Below are 14,406 nucleotides of genomic sequence, written 5' to 3' on the forward strand. Positions count from 1 at the left end.
TTCACGCTTAAAGGGACCCAGGTCTTTCTTTAAGAGCGAAATGGGTCTCTTTAAGAGTGAAATATTTCCTTTAAAGGGACCCAGATCACTCTTAAAGGGACCCATTTCGCTCTTAAAGGGACCCAGGTCGCTCTTAAAGGGACATATTTCGCTCTTAAAGGGACCCATTTCCCCCCTCAAGGGACCCAGGTCGCTCTTAAAGAGACCAAGGTCGCTCTTAAAGGGACCAAGGTCACTCTTAAAGGGACCAATTTATCTCTTAAAGGGACATATTTTGCTCTTAAAGGGACATATTTCGCTCTTAAATGGACCCAGGTCGGTCTTAAAGGGACCTATTTTGCTCTTAAAGGGACATATTTCGCTCTTATAGGGACCCAGGTCGCTCTTAAAGGGACCCAGGTCGCTCTTAAAGGGACATATTTCTCTCTTAAAGGGACCCAGTTCGAGCGAAACGGGTCTCTTTAAGAGCGCAATATTTCCTTTAAAGGGACCAAGATCACTCTTAAAGGGACCCATTTCGCTCTTAAAGGGACATATTTCGCTCTTAAAGGACCCATTTACCCCCTCAAGGGACCCAGGTCGCTCTTAAAGGGACCTGGGTCGCTCTTACAGGTACTTAGTTCACTCTTAAAGGGACCCATTTAGAGCGGCTTGGGTCCCTTTAAGAGCGACTTGGGTACCGTTCCTTTAAGAGCGGCTTGGGTACCGTCCCTTTAAGAGCAGCTTGGATCCCGTACCTGCTACATGGCTGCCTCAGCTCTGCTATTTTACTGACTGACCTCTGCTACTTATAATGGTAAAGACCATTGCTCGGTTACCATGACAATCTTACTCATGTCAGGGAGACAAAATGGTTAAGGACCTTCCATATATTACATCTTCTATTGGCCAATAGTGGACATAGTGACTGTGGATGGTGTGATACATGCCTGACGAGACCTTAGAGTTCCTATTGGCTGCTATATTTCAGCTATTTGCATATGTGCTGTGATTGGCTGTCAGCAGTTAGAGTGTGGCCATTATTTGCAATGGGCCATTATTTTCTATGGGAAATTTGGGGTCTTTAAACGTAAATTTCTTAAAAATGACAAATCCGATCGAAACGAAAAATAGATAGCACACCACACACCGCCGAGGGCTTCGAAACGCAGTTTGAACGGAGTCTGTGCGCAAAGTGGTTCGGGCTGTATTACGCGCAGAAAAATGGCTGGAAGAAGAAATGGAAGAAGAATACGGATTACAATATAGTGCTTTTCAAGCACTATAACTAGATTTGCATTTCCAGGGAAATACATAGTGCTTGAAAAGAGCGCCTCTTTACCAGTGACTTCCAGAGCGCCCCTTTACCAGTGACTTCCAGAGCGCCCCTTTACCAGTGACTTCCAGAGCGCCCCTTTACCAGTGACTTCCAGAGCGCCCCTTTACTAGTGACTTCCAGAGCGCCCCTTTACCAATGACTTCCTTTTAACATAAATGCTGGGTGCTGTCCCTTTCAGAGCGACTTGGTTCCCATCCCTTTAAGAGCAACTTGGTTCCCGTCCCTTTAAGAGCGACATGGGTCCCTTTAGGAGCGACGTGGGTCCCTTCGCTCTTAAAGGGACCCAGGTCGCTCTTAACGAGACCCATTTCGTTCTTAAAGGGACCCATTTCGCTCTTAAAGGGACCCATTTCGCTCTTAAAGGGACCCAGGTCGCTCTTAAAGGGAACCAGGTCGCTCTTAAAGGGACCCAAGTTACTCTTAAAGGGAACCAGGTCGCTCTTAAAGGGACCCAAGTTACTCTTAAAGGGACCCAGGTCGCTCTTAAAGGGACCCATTTCGCTCTTAAAGGGACTAAGGTCGATCTTAAAGGGACCCAGATCGTATTAAAAGGGACCCAGTTCGCTTTTAAATGGACCCAGGTCGCTCTTAAAAGGACCCATTTTGCTGTAAAGGGACATATTTCGCTCTTAAAGGGACCAAGATCGCTCTTAAAGGGACCAATTTCACTCTTAAAGGGACCAATTCACGCTTAAAGAGAACCAATCACGGGCGAAAATGAATTTTTTTTTATTCCCTAATTAGATGTAAATCCTAATTTTAACAATATTTGTAAATATAATTAATTAATTTTAAAGCTGCGTTTTTTAAATATTCCTGTTTTACTTTCCTGCCTCGCGCCGGCTCTTTTCAACAGGAAACTCCCGTCATGCAGAGCGGCAGCAAGGCCGGGAGGGGCCCGCCATCTTGATGACGTCACTTGCGTTCCACCGCTGGAACGCAAGTTACGTCTTCAAGATGGCGCCCCCCCCCCCAACCCTCCCCCCACCCCCACCCCCACCCCGACCTAGCTACACCAAACAAGCGGATTAGGTAAAGTATAAGACTGTAAATGCAGTCTGTATCTTCATGAAGTCTATTTATGAAGATACAGACTGCCTTTGCAGTCTGTATCTTATGCCTTACCTACTACTCTGTGCCGGTGCAGCAGGGCCGGCGCCGCCATCTTGATTACTTCTTTGCGTTCCACCGCTGGAACGCAAGTTACGTCATCAAGATGGTGGCGCCGGCCTTGCTGCACAGAACAGAGGATTAGGTAAAGTAGAAGATACAGACTGTAAAGACAGTCTGTATCTTCATAAATAGACTTCATGAAGATACACACTGCCTTTACAGTCTGTATCTTCTACTTTACTTACTCTGTTCTGTGCAGCAAGGCCGGCGCCGCCATCTTGATGACGTAACTTGCGTTCCAGACATATTTTTCTCTTAAAGGGACCCAGGTCGCTCTAAAAAGGGACCAATTTCACGCTTAAAGTGACCCATTTCGCTCTTAAAGGGACCCAGGTCGCTCTTAAAAAGACCCATTTTGCTCTTAAAGGGACATATTTTGCTTTTAAAGGGACCCAGGTCGCTCTTAAAAGGACCCATTTTGCTCTTAAAGGGACATATTTCGCTCTTAAAGGGACCCATTTCGCTCTTAAAGGGACCCATTTCGCTCTTAAAGGGACCCAGGTCACTCTTAAAGGGACCCATTTCGCTCTTAAAGGGACATATTTCGCTCTTTAAGGGACCCAGGTCACCCTTAAAGGGACCAATTTCACTCATAAAGGGACCAATTTCACGCTTAAAGGGACCCATTTCGCTCTTAAAGGGACATATTTCGCTCTTAAAGGGACCCATTTTGCTCTTAAAGGGACCCATTTTGCTCTTAAAGGGACATATTTCGCTCTTAAAGGGACCCAGGTCGCTCTTAAAGGGACCAATTTCACTCATAAAAGGACCCATTTCACGCTTAAAGGGACCCATGTCGCTCTTAAAGGGACCCAGGTCGATCTTAAAGGGACCCAGATCGCACTTAAAGGGACCCAGATCGCACTTAAATGGACCCAGTTTGCTCTTAAAGGGACATATTTCGCTCTTAAAGGGACATATTTTGCTCTTAAAGGGACCCAGGTCGCTCTTTAAGGGACCCATTTCGCTCTTAAAGGGACCCAGATCGCACTTAAAGGGACCCAATTTGCTCTTAAAGGGACCCAGATCGCTCTTAAAGGGACCCAGGTCGCTCTTAAAGGGACAAATTTCACTCTTAAAGGGACTAATTTCACGCTTAAAGGAACCAATTTTACGCTTAAAGGGACCCAGGTCACTCTTAAAGGGACCCATTTTTCTCTTAAAGGGACATATTTCGCTCCTAAAGGGACATATTTTGTTCTTAAAGGGACCCAGGTCGCTCTTAAAGGGACCAATTTCACGCTTAAAGGGATATATTTTGCTCTTAAAGGGACCCAAAGGACCCATTTCGCTCTTAAAGGGACCCATTTCGCTCTTAAAGGGACCCAGGACGCTCTTTAAGGGACCCAGGTCGCTCTTTAAGGGACCCAGGTCGCTCTTAAAAGGGACCCAGGTCGCTCTTAAAAGGGACCCATTTCGCTCTTAAAGGGACCTAGGTCGCTCTTAAAGGGACCGATTTTGCTCTTAAAGGGACATATTTTGCTCTTAAAGGGACCCAGGTCGCTCTTAAAGGGACCCAGATCGCACTTAAATGGACCCAGTTTGCTCTTTAAGGGACCCATTCTGCTCTTAAAGGGACATATTTCGCTCTTAAAGGGACATATTTTGCTCTTAAAGGGACCCAGGTAGCTCTTAAGGGGACCCAGGTCGCTCTTAAAGGGACCCAGTTTGCTCTTAAAGGGACCCAGGTCGCTCTAAAAAGGGACCAATTTCACGCTTGAAGTGACCCATTTCGCTCTTAAAGGGACCCAGGTCGCTCTTAAAAGGACCCATTTTGCTCTTAAAGGGACATATTTTGCTTTTAAAGGGACCCAGGTCGCTCTTAAAAGGACCCATTTTGCTCTTAAAGGGACATATTTTGCTCTTAAAGGGACCCATTTCGCTCTTAAAGGGACCCATTTCGCTCTTAAAGGGACCCATTTCGCTCTTAAAGGGACCAATTTCACGCTTAAAGGGATATATTTTGCTCTTAAAGGGACCCAAAGGACCCATTTCGCTCTTAAAGGGACCCATTTTGCTCTTAAAGGGACCCAGGACGCTCTTTAAGGGACCCAGGTCGCTCTTTAAGGGACCCAGGTTGCTCTTAAAAGGGACCCATTTCGCTCTTAAAGGGACCCATTTCGCTCTTAAAGGGACCTAGGTCGCTCTTAAAGGGACCGATTTTGCTCTTAAAGGGACATATTTTGCTCTTAAAGGGACCCAGGTCGCTCTTAAAGGGACCCAGATCGCACTTAAATGGACCCAGTTTGCTCTTTAAGGGACCCATTCTGCTCTTAAAGGGACATATTTCGCTCTTAAAGGGACATATTTTGCTCTTAAAGGGACCCAGGTAGCTCTTAAGGGGACCCAGGTCGCTCTTAAAGGGACCCAGTTTGCTCTTAAAGGGACCCAGGTCGCTCTTAAAGGGACCAATTTCACTCTTAAAGGGACCAATTTCACGCTTAAAGGAACCAATTTCACGCTTAAAGGGACCCAGGTCGCTCTTAAAGGGACCCATTTTTCTCTTAAAGGGACATATTCTGCTCCTAAAGGGACATATTTTGTTCTTAAAGGGACCCAGGTCGCTCTTAAAGGGACCAATTTCGCTCTTAAAGGGACCCAGGACGCTCTTTAAGGGACCCAGGTCGCTCTTAAAGGGACCAATTTCACTCTTAAAGGGACCAATTTCACGCTTAAAGGGATATATTTTGCTCTTAAAGGGACCCAAGTCGCTCTTAAAGGGACATATTTCGCTCTTAAAGGGACATGTTTTGCTCTTAAAGGGACCCAGGTCGCTCTTAAAGGGACCCATTTTGCTCTTAAAGGGACATATTTCGCTTTTAAAGGGACCCAGGTCGCTCTTAAAGGGACCAATTTCACTCTTAAAGGGACCAATTTCACGCTTAAAGGGACATATTTTGCTCTTAAAGGGACCTAGGACGCTCTTAAAGGGACCCAGGACGCTCTTAAAGGGACCCAGGACACTCTTAAAGGGACCCGGGACGCTCTTAAAGGGACCCGGGACGCTCTTAAAGGGACCCGGGACGCTCTTAAAGGGACCCGGGTCGCTATTAAAAGGACCCAGGTTGCTATTAAAAGGACCCAGGTTGCTCTAGCGACATGGGTCTCTTTAAGAGCGACATGGGTCCCATACCTTTTGGAGTGACTTGGGTCCCTTTAAGAGCAACATGCGTCCCGTCCGTTTAAGAGCAACTTGGGTCCCGTCACTTTAAGAGCGACTTAGATCCCTTTAAGAGCTACATGGGACCCTTTAAGAGTGACTTGGGTCCCTTTTAGAACGACTTGGGTCCCTTTAAGAACGACTTGGGTCCCTTTAAGAGCGACATGGCTCCCGTCCCTTTAAGAGCGACTTGGGTCCCTTTAAAAGCGACTTGCGTTCCTTTAAGGGCGACCTGGGTCCCTTTAAGAGTGATCTGGGTACTTATAATAGTAAAGATCATTGCTCGGTTACCATGACAATCTTACTCATGTCAGTGAGACAAATTCATTAAGGACCTTCCATATATTACATCTTCTATTGGCCAATAGTGGACATGTGACTGTGGATGGTGTGAGACATTGCCTGACGAGACCTTAGAGTTCCTATTGGCTGCTATATCTCAGCTATTTGCATATGTGCTGTGATTGGCTGTTACGGTTAGAGTGTGGCCATTATTTGCAATGGGCTATTATTTTCTATAGGAAATTTGGGGTCGTTTAACGTAAATTTCTTAAAAACAACAAATCTGATCGAAACGAAAAATAGATAGCACACCACACACCGCCGAGGGCTTCGAAACGCAGTTTAAATGGAGTGTGTTCGCAAAGCGGTTCGGGCTGTATTACGCGCAGAAAAATGGCTGGAAGAAGAAGAAGAAACAGAAGAAGAAGAATACGGATTACAATATAGTGCTTTTCAAGCACTAAAATAAAGCATACCAAAAATAAATTAGAACAACAAAAAGACACCGGCACTCACCGTGTAATATCTTTATTCTTGTGTATTCACGTGAAACATGAATGCAGTGTAACTGGCGGGGGCGCCCGATGCAGGATGACTGATGAGTCAGAAGTAAGCTTTAAGGTCCTATTACACGAAACGATTATCGGCCGTTACGGCCGATAATCGTCCTGTGTAATAAAATACAACGATCAGCCGACATGAACGATGTCGGTTGATCGTTGTAGTCGTTTGTCTTTCAACATGTTGAAAGACAAACGACTCATATAGCAGCGATCTGCTGCCGTCGCTCCCTGGAATAGGAGCGTTGGCAGCAGACCGCTGCTATATGCTATATGCTAAACAAAAAAGGGGCTAATACTGTATTAAACCATAAACATCCTTTATTAGTACAAATTTTTTTTTTTAAATCACAACATGGAATAAAATTATGCACATGAGAGGTACCATCCAAAATGCACCCCCCCCCCGGATTCACCTGCTCGGTGCCGCTGTGTGTAATGGTGGCGGCAGGGAGCAGGAAAGGAGGAGCAAACAAGCGCTGACAGAACTCGTTTGCTCCTCACAGTCGCCCCATGGAATAGGGGCTTAAAGGGGTACTCCAGCCCGGGGTTTTTTTTTTTTTTTTTTGTTATGGCTGGGGATGAGGTGGTTATGGATGGCGGAGGTAAATTACCTACCCCATCCAGCACCGGGTCCAGGATCGCGCCGTCTGGTACACCTGTCCCGCAGGCGCTTCCTGGTGTGAGCTGCCGCATGAAACGTGGCGTCTCAAGGCAGCTCAGCCATTCAGCGGCCAAGGTGGGACTTTGCTAAGGCCGCAGAATGGCGCGTTCCGGGACCCGGCGCTGGAACGGGCTAGGTAAGTGACCTCTGCCGTTCATAACCACCCCATCCCCGGCCATAACGGAAAAATACCCCTGGGCCGGAGTACCCCTTTAATTGATAACAAACCACTCAAAAACAATTAAAACATTCATGCAGTAGACTCCATGTAAGGTATACTTAATCCTCTACCAAAATAAGTTGAATACAACAAGGATATAGTGGATGCCTCATGTGGTGGAGATCCTGAGTATTCCAAGATATGGGCAATACCAATAAGGTCTTACACAGTCAAGCAATAAGGGTAAGTGTATAAGGGTAAGATAACCTTACATCCTGTGATGTATGTGTCCAAACTGGGCAGAGGATCAGAGAAAACCCAACATGCGGCGCTGTACACAGCAGCTTCATCAGAAGGGAATAAACAGTGTACAAGGTTTGTATTTATACAATAACATGATGATGGGTGCATAGTGAACAACAGCAGGACACTCATAAGGTAAAAATCTGGTGGCAGATATCAGCAGGTTCACTGACCAGAACCTGCTGATAATGCAGCTTTAAAAGGGGTAGTGCGGCGTTGAACATTTATTCACTAAATAACACACATTACAAAGTTATACAACTTTGTAATGAGTGTTATTTAAGTTAATGGCCCCAGGTATTGTCTCTCTCGCTGGAACACAACTAACTAGCTCCTCACTGGCCAGACTGCAGCTGTGAGACACCTAGTGGCTGGAGTAGGGCACAGCAGCTACATAACCTAACTGTGACACCTGCCAGAACTACTTTTACCTGGATGTGTGTAAATAAAGAAAACACGCAGTGGGACGCTACAGATAAATCCCCAAAAATTTTTTAACACTTTCTCTTTGAATATGTTTATACCCCACATGTGACCATAAATTAATTGAAGGGGAAAAGCTCCATCTTTGGTGTAAACTTTTCTGAAATGGTTTTTATTGACCCCCATTTTGACCACAAACCCACAGGTTTTTTTCCACTTAATGCACATAGGATGGAGCACAGTGAAAGCTGTAATTTTTCCACAGATATGTCATTCAGTGCAACAGATGCTGGGACGGCTTGTGCCATCCCATAAATGTAATCCTCATGTATCAGGGACCTATCTTTGGAAATGCAGTTCCCAGAGGTGTATGCTTTGGCAAACTTTTGGCCGGATTCTGATGCCCATTTTGGCTTTCTGGATGTGGCAAATTCTTTTTTTTTTTTAAATTTAAAGTTTTATTTTCAAAGACAAGAAGAGAAAGTATACAATACAAATGGGAACTCGGGACAGCAAGTCCCTCTGGGGGAAGGGGTAAATACAAGGAATGATGTAAATGCACAGAATGCAATCGTAATCGTGAACTGTAACAAAGAACAGTAGGAATATCAACATCCGTAACATGACTAGAAAAAACGGGATCAGTATTCCGGTCGATCTCAGCATAAGTCATTACAAAAACAATGTACTATCATATGCAAGCTGTACTGCAGAGATAGGAGAGACAGAAGCAAGAAGACGACAAACAAAACACACCGGACAGGAGAGGACAAGACAACAAGAGGATCATAAAAGAGAGGCTGTCCCTGGCGGCAAAAGAGGGGGGGGCACCCTTCGGGCAACTAGGGACAGAAGGACGATTTCAGGCCGTGGCGGTTCTATAAGAATCAGAATCCAGGAATAGGAGCCATTGGCCCCAAGTGGCCGTGTACCTCTTCACTGCTGCCGGGGTAACAGCAATGAGGTCCTCCATGTGATGTGTCTGGGCTATTTCCGCAAACCATTCGTCAATAGTCGGAGGGTCGACGGATTTCCATTTCCGAGGGAGGACTGACTTGGCAGCTTGGAGCAGATGGCGTGCCAGAGATTTTTTGAAGCGCGACTGGGCTGTGGGGAACATGAAAAGCAGTGTCGCTTCAGGGGTATTAGGGATAGTGATGCCGGTAATTTCCTTAATGAGGCGCAAGACCGTGGGCCAAAATGACCGCAATTTGGGGCATCCCCACCAAATGTGTGTCATGGTGCCTCCCACGCCCCCACAACGCCAACAAATGTCAGGGACCAAGGGGTACCAGCAATGAAGGGCAGCTGGAACCCGGTACCAACGGGACAAAATCTTATAACTGGTCTCCTGTGTCTTACATGCCATAGTAGCTTTGTGAGATAGATAAAAAGCCTTTGACCATTGTTGAGGCGTAAAAGTTTTTCCCAACTCTGTCTCCCATGCCGAGCAGAAGGAGGGCAGATGGTCCAGTCTAGAGGAGAGCAGTTGATAAGAGAGAGAGATGGCATGTGGGGGACAGGAAGGCGCCACACACAACTTTTCAAAGTCCGACAACGTATTATGGAGAGCGTGAGTACGTGAGGTGGTCGTGTAGAAATGCTGCAGTTGAATATACTCAAACAGGTGTCTGGACAAGGGGGGTGCGGAGGGGAGAATGCCGGATAAGGGTAACAGTGCTCCCCGTTTGACCACGTGATAAAAGCGGAGAGGGGTGTCCCTAGGCGTGCCTAAGAAGGTCCAGGATATACCTGGTTGAAAGTCAGGGTTATCTGTGACGGGGGTCATAGGACCGCGACTATCCAACAGAGCACAAGGGGACCCGGTGGCTGGTAAAGATGCAAGAGTATGGCGAGTTGTGTAGGACAGAGGTGTGCGGTCTGCCAAGGTAGGGGACCATGTCCATGGGAGCGTGGACAAAGGCCGAGGGCACTGGGCCTGTGCCAACTGTACCCACAGCTTGGAAGTAGAATGATGAAACATGTCCAAGATCCTCACGTGGACACAAGATAGATAATAAAGGCGGCAATCTGGCAGACCAACCCCCCCCCCCCCCGCATCCTTAGGACGAGAAAGAACCTCGCGTCTGATTCTGGGACGGCCAGGGGACCAGACGAAGGAAGAAAAGCAATGCTGCAATTGTTTCCAAAAGGAAACGGGGATGCGGACTGGGATGGTCTGCAAGAGATAGAGCAGTCGAGGGAGAAGGGTCATTTTCAGGATATTAATTCTCCCGAACCAAGAGAAATCTTTCTTGGTCCAGGCTGTCAGGTCCGTTCGGAAACGGCCTAACAGAGGCAGGAAATTAGCATCAAAGAGTTAGGACAATGTGGGGGGGATGCGTATGCCCAGGTATGATATGCCTGCGGGGGGCCATGCAAATGGAAAATTTTCCTGAAGAGAGCGCACCGTGGCGCTGTCCAAGGAGACATTGAGGGCTTCAGATTTAGCAAGGTTAATTTTAAAATTTGACCATACACCAAACCGGTCTAGTCGAGACATAAGGGAAGGGAGGGACAAACGTGGGTTTGTGATATAGAGCAAGAGGTCGTCCGCGAAAGCGGAGCATTTATACTCGTGGGATCCAATGGTGATCCCCCGTATGTCTGGGTCAGAGCGGATGGTGGACATTAGATTTTCCATGATCAGGACATAAAGGAGGGGGGACAGGGGGCACCCCTGTCTCGTTCCATTGGAAATAGAAAAGGGTGCCGACAACGTGCCATTGATTTTCAACTGAGCGGAGGGAGTGTTATAAAGGGCTAGAATTTTCGAGAGGAAGGACGGGCCTATGCCCACACGTTGTAGGGTTTGTACCAGGGAGGACCACGAGACTCTATCAAAAGCCTTCTCGGTGTCTAAAGAGAGAACCATCATTGTTACATTGGTACATTGTTAGATTGAGCGTAATGAATTATGTCTAATGTCTTGAGAGTATTATCGCGGGCCTCCCTCCCTGGTACAAAACCCACTTGGTCCGCATGGATGAGAGCCGGCAGGTGTGGGTTCAGCCTGTTGGCAATTAGTTTGGCATAAAGTTTCAGGTCCACATTGAGGAGGGAGATGGGCCTGTAGCTCCCGCAGGTCTGCGGGTCCTTCCCCGGTTTAGGAATAAGGGCGACATGGGCCATAGTAGTGTGTTGCGGAAAGGGGACGGTGTCGGATATGGAGTTGAAGGCCGAGAGCATGGTGGGGCCTAGGGATTCCTGAAGCACTTTGTAGAATTGGGCTGTCAGGCCGTCTGGGCCCGGGCTCTTCCCTCCCGGGAGTTGTGCAATAGCACAATTGAGTTCGTGCAACGCGAACGGCTCCTCCAGGGCTACTGCCGTATCGCTGGAGATCTGAGTAGCAATAGGAGGGGGAGAGAAGGGCTCAGGCACTGAGGCCGAGGGTTTAGGAAGATTATAAAGGGTAGTGTAGTAGGAATGGAATGTGGATGCTATTTCCGGGGTGATATGGGTAGTTACATTCGCAGTGGTCCGGATACAGGGGATATGCGATTGCGCCAGTTTGTCCCTTAAAGCCCTCGCCAACATGCGTCCACACTTATTGCCATTTTCATAAAATTTACTATGGCAGGACTGCAATAGACGGCCCCACGATGCCTCTAAGAGGCGTTTAACCTCCGAGCGTGCAGCTTGTAAGTCCCTCAGAATCGGGAGAGACAGAGCATGTTTGTGGGCGAGCTCAAGGGAGGAAACCTTAGCAAGCGCTTTTGTCAGGGAAGCCGCCTTCTCCCTCTTAAGTCTGGAACCGTGTTTAATGAGGACTCCTCGGAGGACACACTTGAGAGCTTCCCATTGAATAATAGGGGAAGTTGTATCCACAGCATGATCGGAACAAAAGTGCGTGACCGATTGTTTAAGGTCAGCAACACAAACTGTGTCCAAGAGGAGGGACTCATTCAAACGCCAGGTCCAGTGAGGCTTGGACAGGAAAGGGAGTGTGAGGGAGCAGAAGACAGGGGCATGGTCTGACCATAAAATGTTGCCAATAGAGGTGTAGGAGAGCCATGGCAGGGCACTATGCTGTATGAGAATGTGGTCAATGCGACTATAAGTCCCATGGGGGTTGGAATAGAAACTATAGTCCCGATCAGCTGAGTGCGACAGCCGCCAGGCATCATAAAGTTGCAGCGACAGAAAGGCTCGCTTGACCCTCTTTATGGCCGCGTAGGAGATAGACGATTGACCCGAGGAGTTATCCATAGACGGGTCCAAAGTTAAGTTAAGGTCACCGCACAGGATTACAGTCCCCTTGACCACAGATAGTGACAGCTCAATCAGATGGGTGAGAAAGGAAACCTGGTCATGATTCGGGGCATAGGCATTGATAATAGTGAAAACTTGACCATTAACAGATAAGGAGAGGATAAGGTACCTAGCCGCCGGGTCTGTAATGCAGTGAAGGATCTGGCAGGGCAAATTCTTATGTATGGCAATAGCCACTCCCTTGGTTCTAGCCTCGGGGTTGTTAGAGAAAAACCACTGAGTGTAATGTCTATGACGGATAGCGGGGGCGTGGTTGACCTTGAAATGTGTTTCCTGTAGACAGAGGACATGTACCTTTCTACGGTGGAAGTGATGTAGGATCTGTGATCGCTTCCCGGGTGTGTTCAGTCCCTGCACATTAAAAGAGGCAACATGAAGGTTCGCCATGGGGTGCGGGCAAGGGGCGTTACGGAGAGGGCCGTGGAGACCCTAAAGAAGGGCCGTCAGGGACAACCGACTCTGGAAAAAAGGAAAAACAATTAGTGAAGGACAAACAGGGGGGTGGGGTAGGAAGGTGGGAGAACACAACACGAGTACAAATATACAAGCAGTAAGGAATAAAACTGCAACGTATTCTCAACAAAAGCACAGCTGAAGGGCTACCAAACCAGAGAAAACTCGGGTCCGGTGTCCCACCTATGGGGGGAGAGAGGCAGACAAGTACCGTATACGCGGTGCAGGGGGCTCCTCACAGACCTTGAGGAAAGTATGTTAAGGCAAACAAGCAAAACTTATGACTAACGGTTAAACATGGATAGAACTATGAGGGTTGTACCAGATATAGAACAGAACCTGCCCAGGGGAGGCAGAACAGAAAAAGGATGCAATATAGACAGATGTAGGGGGCAATATGAACAAGGTGTTAAACAGCAACAATCACTGTGTTAGAAAAGAGAGCATCGAAGGTCCCTCCACGGGAAGCATCTGCGGTGTTCCATTTCAGATGGCTCCATCTCAGTTGCGCGATGACTCTGAGGGCCGAGGCGCAGGGGGCGAGGATCTACGGGGTCCATGGCGACGTGGCGATCTCGGAGGGAGTCCTTGAGTGATAGATGCTGGGTCTCTCGGTGAGAGAGGTCTCTTGGCACCCCGGGTCGAAGAGAGGAGGGAAGGCCATTCCGGGAGAGTGAGGCCAGTGATGTCAAGGTCCCTGAGGAAATCCGGAACATCAGCGGGGGCCCGTAGAGTAAGGGTGCGGCCATTCCGGCGGACAGTCAGTGCAAAAGGATAGCCCCAGCAAAAGGGTATATTGCGGTCTCTGAGAATGTCCAACAGGGGGCGCAGGGCCGCTCTCTGAGCCAGCGTGTGTCGGGAAAGGTCAGGCAGAATGAGTAGGTGAGCCCCCCTATACACCACAGCACGTTGTTTGCGGGCCCTCAGGAGAATTTCTTCCTTAGTGGAGTAGAAATGAACCCGACAGATAACATCCCTGGGTTTCTGGTCATCTCGACTGGGTGGGCGTAGCACCCTATGCGCTCTATCCAGTTCAATGTGTGTGTTAGGCGGCTGCTCCAGGAGATCGTTAAAAATACCGGAGAGAACAGCAAACAGGTCCGATGAAGCAATCGACTCAGGAAGCCCCCGGATCCGCAAGTTGTTCCTCCGATTGCGGTTTTCTATATCGTCCATGTGTTGCTGGAGGACAAACAGTTGGTCAGTATGCAAGTTCACAGTGGACTGTAAGGCAGACAGAGAGGTGGATGTGGTCTCCTGAGCAACCTCCATGTTATCCACTCTGGTGGAGACCGCTGTTAATTCAGTACGAAACTGCGCAAACTCTTGCTTGCACTCGTCCACCAGTTGTTTAGCTAGAATTGAGATGTCACTCCTAGTGGGTAAGGATTGAGTAAGGATCTTGAGATCCGCCAGAGATGCAGGTCTACTATCATCAAGGCCAGAAGTGCAGGAGGAGGACAAATGCAATGGTAGCTCCTGGGTACAGAGAGGAGGGTGCTGTGTAGCTTGTCTGAATATCGGTGGGGTGCCAACCAGGGAAGGAGGAATTGAGGGATGAATGTCCAGCAACAGTCCCTTGGGTGGAGAGGAGCCTGCAGGGGCTTGTACTAAGGCCACTGTGTGACCAAGTGCGGC

This window comes from Dendropsophus ebraccatus, chromosome 1 (assembly GCF_027789765.1).
Source record: "Dendropsophus ebraccatus isolate aDenEbr1 chromosome 1, aDenEbr1.pat, whole genome shotgun sequence".
NCBI lineage: Eukaryota > Metazoa > Chordata > Amphibia > Anura > Hylidae > Dendropsophus > Dendropsophus ebraccatus.